Source organism: Dromaius novaehollandiae, chromosome W, assembly GCF_036370855.1.
Source record: "Dromaius novaehollandiae isolate bDroNov1 chromosome W, bDroNov1.hap1, whole genome shotgun sequence".
Classification (NCBI taxonomy): Eukaryota; Metazoa; Chordata; class Aves; order Casuariiformes; family Dromaiidae; genus Dromaius; species Dromaius novaehollandiae.
In genome coordinates this window covers 71,736,450-71,743,996 of record NC_088130.1, presented here as the reverse complement: position 1 = coordinate 71,743,996, position 7,547 = coordinate 71,736,450, and the positions used below count along the sequence as shown (strand labels likewise).

General features: G+C 61.4%; 1 long non-coding RNA gene across 1 annotated transcript; it reads right to left on the bottom strand.

Annotated features, from left to right (window-relative positions):
• Positions 1-5,246: 5,246 nt before the first annotated feature.
• LOC135324211 (uncharacterized) lies at positions 5,247-6,863 on the bottom strand. The gene is made up of 2 exons (XR_010385568.1): positions 6,608-6,863; positions 5,247-6,197 (listed from the first exon to the last, which is right to left on the bottom strand). It is a non-coding gene; the product is annotated as an uncharacterized LOC135324211 (long non-coding RNA).
• Positions 6,864-7,547: the final 684 nt, after the last annotated feature.

Below are 7,547 nucleotides of genomic sequence, written 5' to 3'. Positions count from 1 at the left end.
TAGGTTTTTTAGGCTATTCCTTAGCCCTCCATTTTAGGGCAATGTTCTCCTTAAGCACTGCGCACAGCACGATTATCCCAGATCAGCCACATCGTGCACACACAGAGGCTTCTGAGAGGCGGCTCAGAAGAAAAGAGAGAAAAGTCTCTTTGTCATCCGCACATTCACCCGTCAACACTCTTCACCAGGAAGTGCTGTAAGTTCCTGTTTCTCTAAAGCGGGACTGAGTCGAGGCGGAGACGCAGATCGCACCCCATCTTTGTTAGAACGCCTCACTGCTGCGGGCACTGGGTCTGGCAGCAGTTTGAGGAATGTTTGGGGCCTTGCACAGAGTGCAGGGGAAGGTCTGGAGTCAGTGACAACATTGCGGCAGGGCTCGGAGGCGTTTTGGGGCCTGTGGGGGTGTTGGGGCAGGATTTGTGGGTGGTTTAGTGGGTGGTTTAATGGCTCTGGGGGGGCTGGTTGCAGGAAGGGTGGGACTCTGTGGGGCCCTCAGGGCAGGGGTGCCATCCCAGATGCGTAGTGAGCATACAGGGGTGCCCTACGTGGCTCTCAGCTCGGCGGGAGCAGCCACCGGTCTCCCACCCCACCAGACAGGGGAGCGGGGCGGGGGGGGGGGAGGAGAGGAGGTGGAGGGATCTATGAGCTCGCAGAGAACGCCAGAGGAGGCAGCAGGGAACTCCCCAAGGACCCCGCGTCCCAGACGAGAGGAGGCATCAGGCTGCCGTGCCGCTGCTAGAGACATCCAGACCCCCGCGCAGACACCCCCCACACACTCCTCCAGGCTGCGTCCGCAGGGGCGAGCGCACGCCCCGGCCCGCGCTGGGGAGGAACCGGGGCCCTACAGGCGACACACGCAAAAGGGAGAGTCAGAGCCGCGCTCCGGCAGACCCGGCGCCGCGCAGACCCGGCGCGGCCCCCGGCCCGACTCCCCCCCCCCGCCCCGCCGCCTCCACGCAGCGACGGCCCCGGCTGGCAGGACACAGCCCGACACCCGCGGCCACCCGAAGACGCACGCTCGCCTCACCTCGCCTCGCCTCACCGCGGCCCCCACATGCTCGACTCCAGCCCGCCTCTGCCCTCGCCCGCCGCCGTCCAGCCAAAACACCCGCCCTGCTCGCCGCCATCTTGCCCGCCGCCGCACCGCGCGTGCGCCGGCCGCCCAGGGCTCGCGCCGCCGCACCGCGCGTGCGCCGGCCGCCCAGGGCTCGCGCCGCCGCACCGCGCGTGCGCCGGCCGCCCAGGGCTCGCGCCGCCGCACCGCGCGTGCGCCGGCCGCCCAGGGCTCGCGCCGCCGCACCGCGCGTGCGCCGGCCGCCCAGGGCTCGCGCCGCCGCACCGCGCGTGCGCCGGCCGCCCAGGGCTCGCGCCGCCGCACCGCGCGTGCGCCGGCCGCCCAGGGCTCGCGCCGCCGCACCGCGCGTGCGCCGGCCCAGGACCGCGCGAGAGGGGCGGGGGGAGCGCGAGAGGCGGGGGGAGCGCAGCGCGAGGGGCGGGGGGAGCGCAGCGCGAGGGGCGGGGGGAGCGCAGCGCGAGGCAGCCCAGACCCGCAATGGCCCCACCCTCGCGTGGTCGCAGCGCCGCGCTGCAGCCGGCCGGCTCCCGCGCGCCAACCGCAGCCCGCCGCGCCACCCCGGCGCTCAGGCCGAGCAGCGAGCGCCCCGAGGCTGCTCTGCCCGCGCCCGAGAGAGCGGCGGGCTTCAGCGAGCGGGCGCTGGGGCTGCCCCGGGGAGAGAGCGCCGCGGAGCAGCTCCGAGACGGCACTGCCCGTCCCCGCGCCCCCAGGAAGCACCGAGAAGGAAAAGCCCTCTCGGGAAAAGCGCTCCCGGTCCGTGAGCACCGGGCAGGGGGCACGAGCGCGGCCCCTGCGCTTACCCGTCCCCGAGAGAGCGCAGAGTAGCGGCCAACGCGGCGACCGGCAGCGCGCACGTGTGCGCCGGCTGCCCGCAACGGTCTCCGTACGCAGCGGTGGCCGCCGGCGGCTGCAGTGCTGCCTTGTCGACACGCGAGGGCAGCCGTGAGCGCGCCGGAACGCAATGCGCATGCGCGCCCCCCCTCCCGCGTGCAGTGCCGCCTTTCAGACACGCGAGGGCAGCAAGGAGCAGGGCGCAGCGCTTTCCTGCCCCCCTTGCAAAATACTCGCTAGACAAAAGTGGCTTGGGCTCCTCCCGAACGCTTACCTGGCTTCATTACTACAGCTATTAGGAACCGAAGTGCATAGCCTTCTAGCAAAGGGAACGACCGTCTTTTCAAAACTTCCCGCGACTCCCCAGAATTGTCACTGCCTTGCATCAGCAGCCAGCTTCTTCCAACCCAGCCGCAAGAAACATTTTGCCTTCCCGGCAGAACTTTCTGCTCCCCGGGGGGTCCAAAGGAAACCCGTCACTCACTACTGTCTGTCAAAACGTACCGGAAGCCCTCAAATACAGGACAAGACGCCTTCTCTAAGGAAGCTGACTACTAGGTCTGCTTCACGGCAGCTTCTCCCCAGTATCAGGGTCCACTCAATAAACAAAATAGGACGAGAAATGTCTTAATCTGCTCCAAGTGCTTTCGTATAAGAGAACAACATCAAAACGAGGTATTATTGCATTTAGCCTCCACTACACGTGCTACCCCAGCGCCACGGACTTGCTTTAAAGCATCAGTGACGTACGCGGTCTGGCAGTAATTAATATTCACAGAATGAATACGCACTCGATCGAGTACGGGTGTTCATAAAAAGCTTTGCCAGTGCGTCGCTAGGTAACAAACCTAGACAAGCAGCTATTTGCCCTGATCCTTCGGCTTACATTTCTTCTGCCGGATGTAGTCAAACGTACCTGAACGCAGTGGCCTTGCGAGGCAGTGACACGGTGTCCGTGGGGTGGCTGTTCCAGGGTCTCTCGGGCTGTTCCAGGGTCCTCGGACAGCAACGGTGCTGGTCGACTTTCCCTTGCGCTGCACAGCAGGACAGCTCTGCACCGTGCCCTCCCAGCACCGCTACTCCTCCCAGCAGCTGCCTAACCGGCCCCAATCCTGAGCAAAGCTACGACCCCCAGGAGCCCGCAGCACCCCTCCTACTCTTCCCGCCCTCCCCATTTCCAAGAGGGACAGCCACAGCCCCCGGGGACAACCCTGCCTGGTCACGCTGCTGTCCGAAAAGCGGATTCGTTGCCCGCTGTGCACTAAGCCAATAATGACACGCTCAGGAGAGACATTTGCTTATTTATTTCAGTTGTGCAAGCCTGGCTGCTCGGTGTTTTCCCCACAAATCAAGCGCAACTTCCCCCCCCTGCCCCGGCTTTCCAAGTAGCATTTATACAAGTTGCAAGGTTTGCAACTTTCCCTCTTACACCGGTTGGTTAGTGATTTACATACAATTCTAATATTGCTTACACACCATTTTAAAACTACGCATGCTCAGGGGAGGGGTCTTCACCCGGGCACAGGTCTTTCTGACCTATGGGCGTGATTTTCTTGTATTATAATGAGGACAGTTCAGTTCGGGGATACCTCGAATTCCTTTGCTAAATTGGCAACGTCTACATAGTAAATCAAAATGTTTTGTTTTCTATTTCTTTAAGGCTTTAGCACTTCTAGCATGGCCTTGATTAAAGAATTATTTCCTCCCAGGAAATGGGGGGGGGGGGGGGTTCCTCCTCATCTGCCTAGTTTAAACAGCAGGAACACTCTTTCTGAGCTTCCAAGGTTGTCTTGCAACACCATCGGAGATGGAAAACACTTCCTGCCCTGTACCGGGGAAAAACAGGGGCATTCCACTGTCCCCCGTGACCTGTGGGGACTCAGGCGTGAGTGACACACGTCCAGTAAGGAACAGACCCAGCGGGCACTACAGCTCCTGGCCTGCCACGCGGCCACCCGCTGGGAACCCCGCTGGCAGGGACCTGCCGCCGCCGCCCCCCCCGCGGGGCCACCTCGAGAGGCGCAGCATGGTCACCCAGTAGCCCCGCCTGAGAAGACTACACCTCCCAGCATACCGTGCACGCGAAAAGGGCGGCCCGGAAGCCCAGTGCCGGAAGACTACTGCTCCCGGCATGCCATGCCAAGCAACATGGCCGCCCGGAAGCCCAGTGCCGGAAGACTACCGCTCCCAGCATGCCGCGCTCAGAACAAACAGGCCCCACCGGAAGCCCAGTGCCGGAAGACTACTGCTCCCGGCATGCCGCGCCGAAAGCTACGGCTCCCCGCATTCTCGCACCCCAACTCCCGCCCCCCACCCGCAGCGCTGGGGCACCTTTGACCCTCGGCACATTCCGTTCCTTTCCGTCCCGCCCCCCTTCCCCTTCCCCCCTGTCCCCCCGGAAACGGCCGCAGAGCCCCGAGCGCGGCCCCGCCGGCCCCACCACCGGCCCGGGGCTCCCCCGACACCCCCGCGACCGGCCCCGCCTCAGCTCCGACACTGCCCCCGCCCCTCCACGACCCTCCTCCCCCCGCTCCCCGACACGCTCCCGAGCTGACACAGGAGACCCCCCCCCCCCCCCCCCCCCGCGCTCCTCCGACCGCGCAGTAAACCGCACCACAGCCCCGGCGCACCCCCTTCCTCCCCCCGCCTCCGTGGCCCCGGGACGCTCCCAGCCGCCGGGACCCCCGGCACATGCGGGACCCGCAGCCTGCAGTGCGCCTCCCCCGGCCCCGCTCACCTCCTCCGCGGGGCGGCCGCCGGGCTGGTCCCGAAGGGCCGTGCTCCGTGGCAGCTCCGCTGCCCAGCTCCTGCCCCAGCGCCAGCTCCCCCCAACTGCAGCCCCAGCCCCCAAATGTGGGCCTGCCCTTGCCATCAGCCCCACCTGGGGCCTGTCCTGCCACCCAGCTCCCCCTGGCATTCATCCCAGCCCCAGGGCCCGCAGCTGTGGGCCTGCAGGAACTGGGCAGGGGGCCTGGCCATCAGCCCCTTCAGGGACAGCTGGGGCTGCCAGGGCAGCAGAGGCACCCCCACTCTCCTGACAGCAGCTTGCTGAGAGCTGAAGGGAGAGCCCTGCCTGGGGTGTAGAGTGCGGAAAGGGGAGTATGCGGAGCACAAGAGAACAAATCGAGAGCTCTGGGTGCAACACAAGTCAAGAAAAAAAAAAAAAAACCAACAACGATAGAGCAAACAGAGTGACTCGGGGGGCACCAAAAGGAGGGCCCTGGGGCACACCCAGAAGCACCCAGAAAACTCCAGGACAGGAGAAAAAGCTAAACAGAGACCTCTGCGGCGTGCCGCAAAACACACACGGGGCCACGGGGCGCACCGAAAGGCACGTAGAGGGCTCGGGGGCAACCCAGAATGTGAACTGAGGGGTCCTGAGGGCATCAGAGGGCAAGTGCAGGGCTCTGGGGCAGACCAAAATACAGAGGAAGGGCCTTGGCGCACACCAGAGGGGTCACCAGGCACGCCGCAGGGCTCAACGCGGCTGACAGGATGGCGCCTGCAGGCTGCCCCAGGCACACGAGCGACACTGCGGAGTGCCAAAAGCAAATCCGGGAGCGGTTCGGGGACCTCACGCAGCCCTGGAGGGGCTCTGGCAGCCCTCGCGATGAGGGGAAACACCCCCAAGAGCCCCGAGGGTCCAGGCAACGCAAGGGAAATTCCCCGCAGCTCTGGGAACAGCACCGGGCTCCCTGGCAAGCGCAGGCACTCCCAAGTACATGGGACTCGGGGACCAGCTCCCAGCCCCGGACACAATGCATAACCTCCTGCCTCAGGCATCGTGTTCAGGCAAACCGCCCTGGAGCTCGGCACCAGCGTGCCTCCCCTTACCTACGATATCCAAAGAGTCACCGCCGCACCAGCGTCTGTCCGTACGTCTGTCCGTCGGGGAAGGGTCAGCTCCTGCCCCTGCCCTCGACATGGCAGGTGTCCGAGTAGCCTCCCCCCAGTGCTTTTTCCTTCAGGGCTAGGATTCAGCTCGCAGAGCTGAGAGGAAAATGCCTGATCCCGCCTGCCTGCACTTCTGCCCCAACCCAGGCCAGAGCCCCTCAGGTTACTTAGTCCTCATCGCTGCCTCGGGAAGGCCGAAATAACTGCTAACGGTCATTAGCCATACTTACCCTAGTTACCCGTGCCAGAACGCCTCCTCCTGTAGCAGTTCCTGGTGATATCGAGGGGCCGCTGCATTCTGGCTTCCTTGTTTCATCCCGTCCCTTCGGTATTAACCGCAAGCAAACGCTCGTCCGTCTCTTCTCCTCGTCAGCATTTGCTGTCCTTGGTTCCACCTCTGTAAGGAAGCGATAAACTCGCGTTTTACTTCCAGTGAAACGCTTAGGTTTATGCATGATCTTTTTCTCTTTACCCTGTTTTCTTTTTCCCCCTTTTTTTTCTTTTTTTCTTCTTCTTTTCCTTAAGGGAAAGGTCTTAATACGGCACTTTGCACCATACGTTGCAGGGTAAACGGTCTGGAAACGTTACACACAGCAATTAGGGCTAGGTTATTAGGCAGGCGGGCACGTCGCCTAATACCTTCCTAACGCCATCTTCCACGAAACCTTATTTTTATTCCGCTTCAGTGTTATTGTTACTGTTCGCAAACCCTCGTATGCATGCGCTTAACCGACAACTCTCTCGGTCTTTAACTACGTGGAGGAACGACAGCCCTCGATTTGCCTGTCTCCCTTTCAAACCTATTACCTTTTTGAGACTGCTCCTAGCTTCCTCTTACTCTTGCATGCTGGCCTCACAGGCGACGACCAAAACGAACAACTGCATCGCTAGGTCTAGCCCCCTCTCTTCAAGATGTGCCCCTTCGCGGCTTACGTTTCTTGGTCTCTTCAACTTCAGCCGTGGCAATTAATCTAAAAAAGTAAGTATGACATCTATTCCTTTCCGTAGCTGCGTGTACGATAACAAAACAAAAGAGAAACAGCCAAAGCAAAGCTAAGGCAGATACAGGCAACAGCAGCCACAGGGCAGGAACGGGTTACTCAGGCCTCAGCGCTGCCTCGGGGAGGCCAAAATAACTGCTAACGGTCATTAGCCATACTTACCCTAGTTACCCGTGCCAGAACGCCTCCTCCTGTAGCAGTTCCTGGTGATATCGAGGGGCCGCTGCATTCTGGCTTCCTTGTTTCATCCCGTCCCTTCGGTATTAACCGCAAGCAAACGCTCGTCCGTCTCTTCTCCTCGTCAGCGTTTGCTGTCCTTGGTTCCATCTCTGTAAGGAAGCGATAAACTCGCGTTTTACTTCCAGTGAAACGCTTAGGTTTATGCATGATCTTTTTCTCTTTACCCTGTTTTCTTTTTCCCCCTTTTTTTTCTTTTTTTCTTCTTCTTTTCCTTAAGGGAAAGGTCTTAATACGGCACTTTGCACCATACGTTGCAGGGTAAACGGTCTGGAAACGTTACACACAGCAATTAGGGCTAGGTTATTAGGCAGGCGGGCACGTCGCCTAATACCTTCCTAACGCCATCTTCCACGAAACCTTATTTTTATTCCGCTTCAGTGTTATTGTTACTGTTCGCAAACCCTCGTATGCATGCGCTTAACCGACAACTCTCTCGGTCTTTAACTACGTGGAGGAACGACAGCCCTCGATTTGCCTGTCTCCCTTTCAGACCTATTACCTTTTTG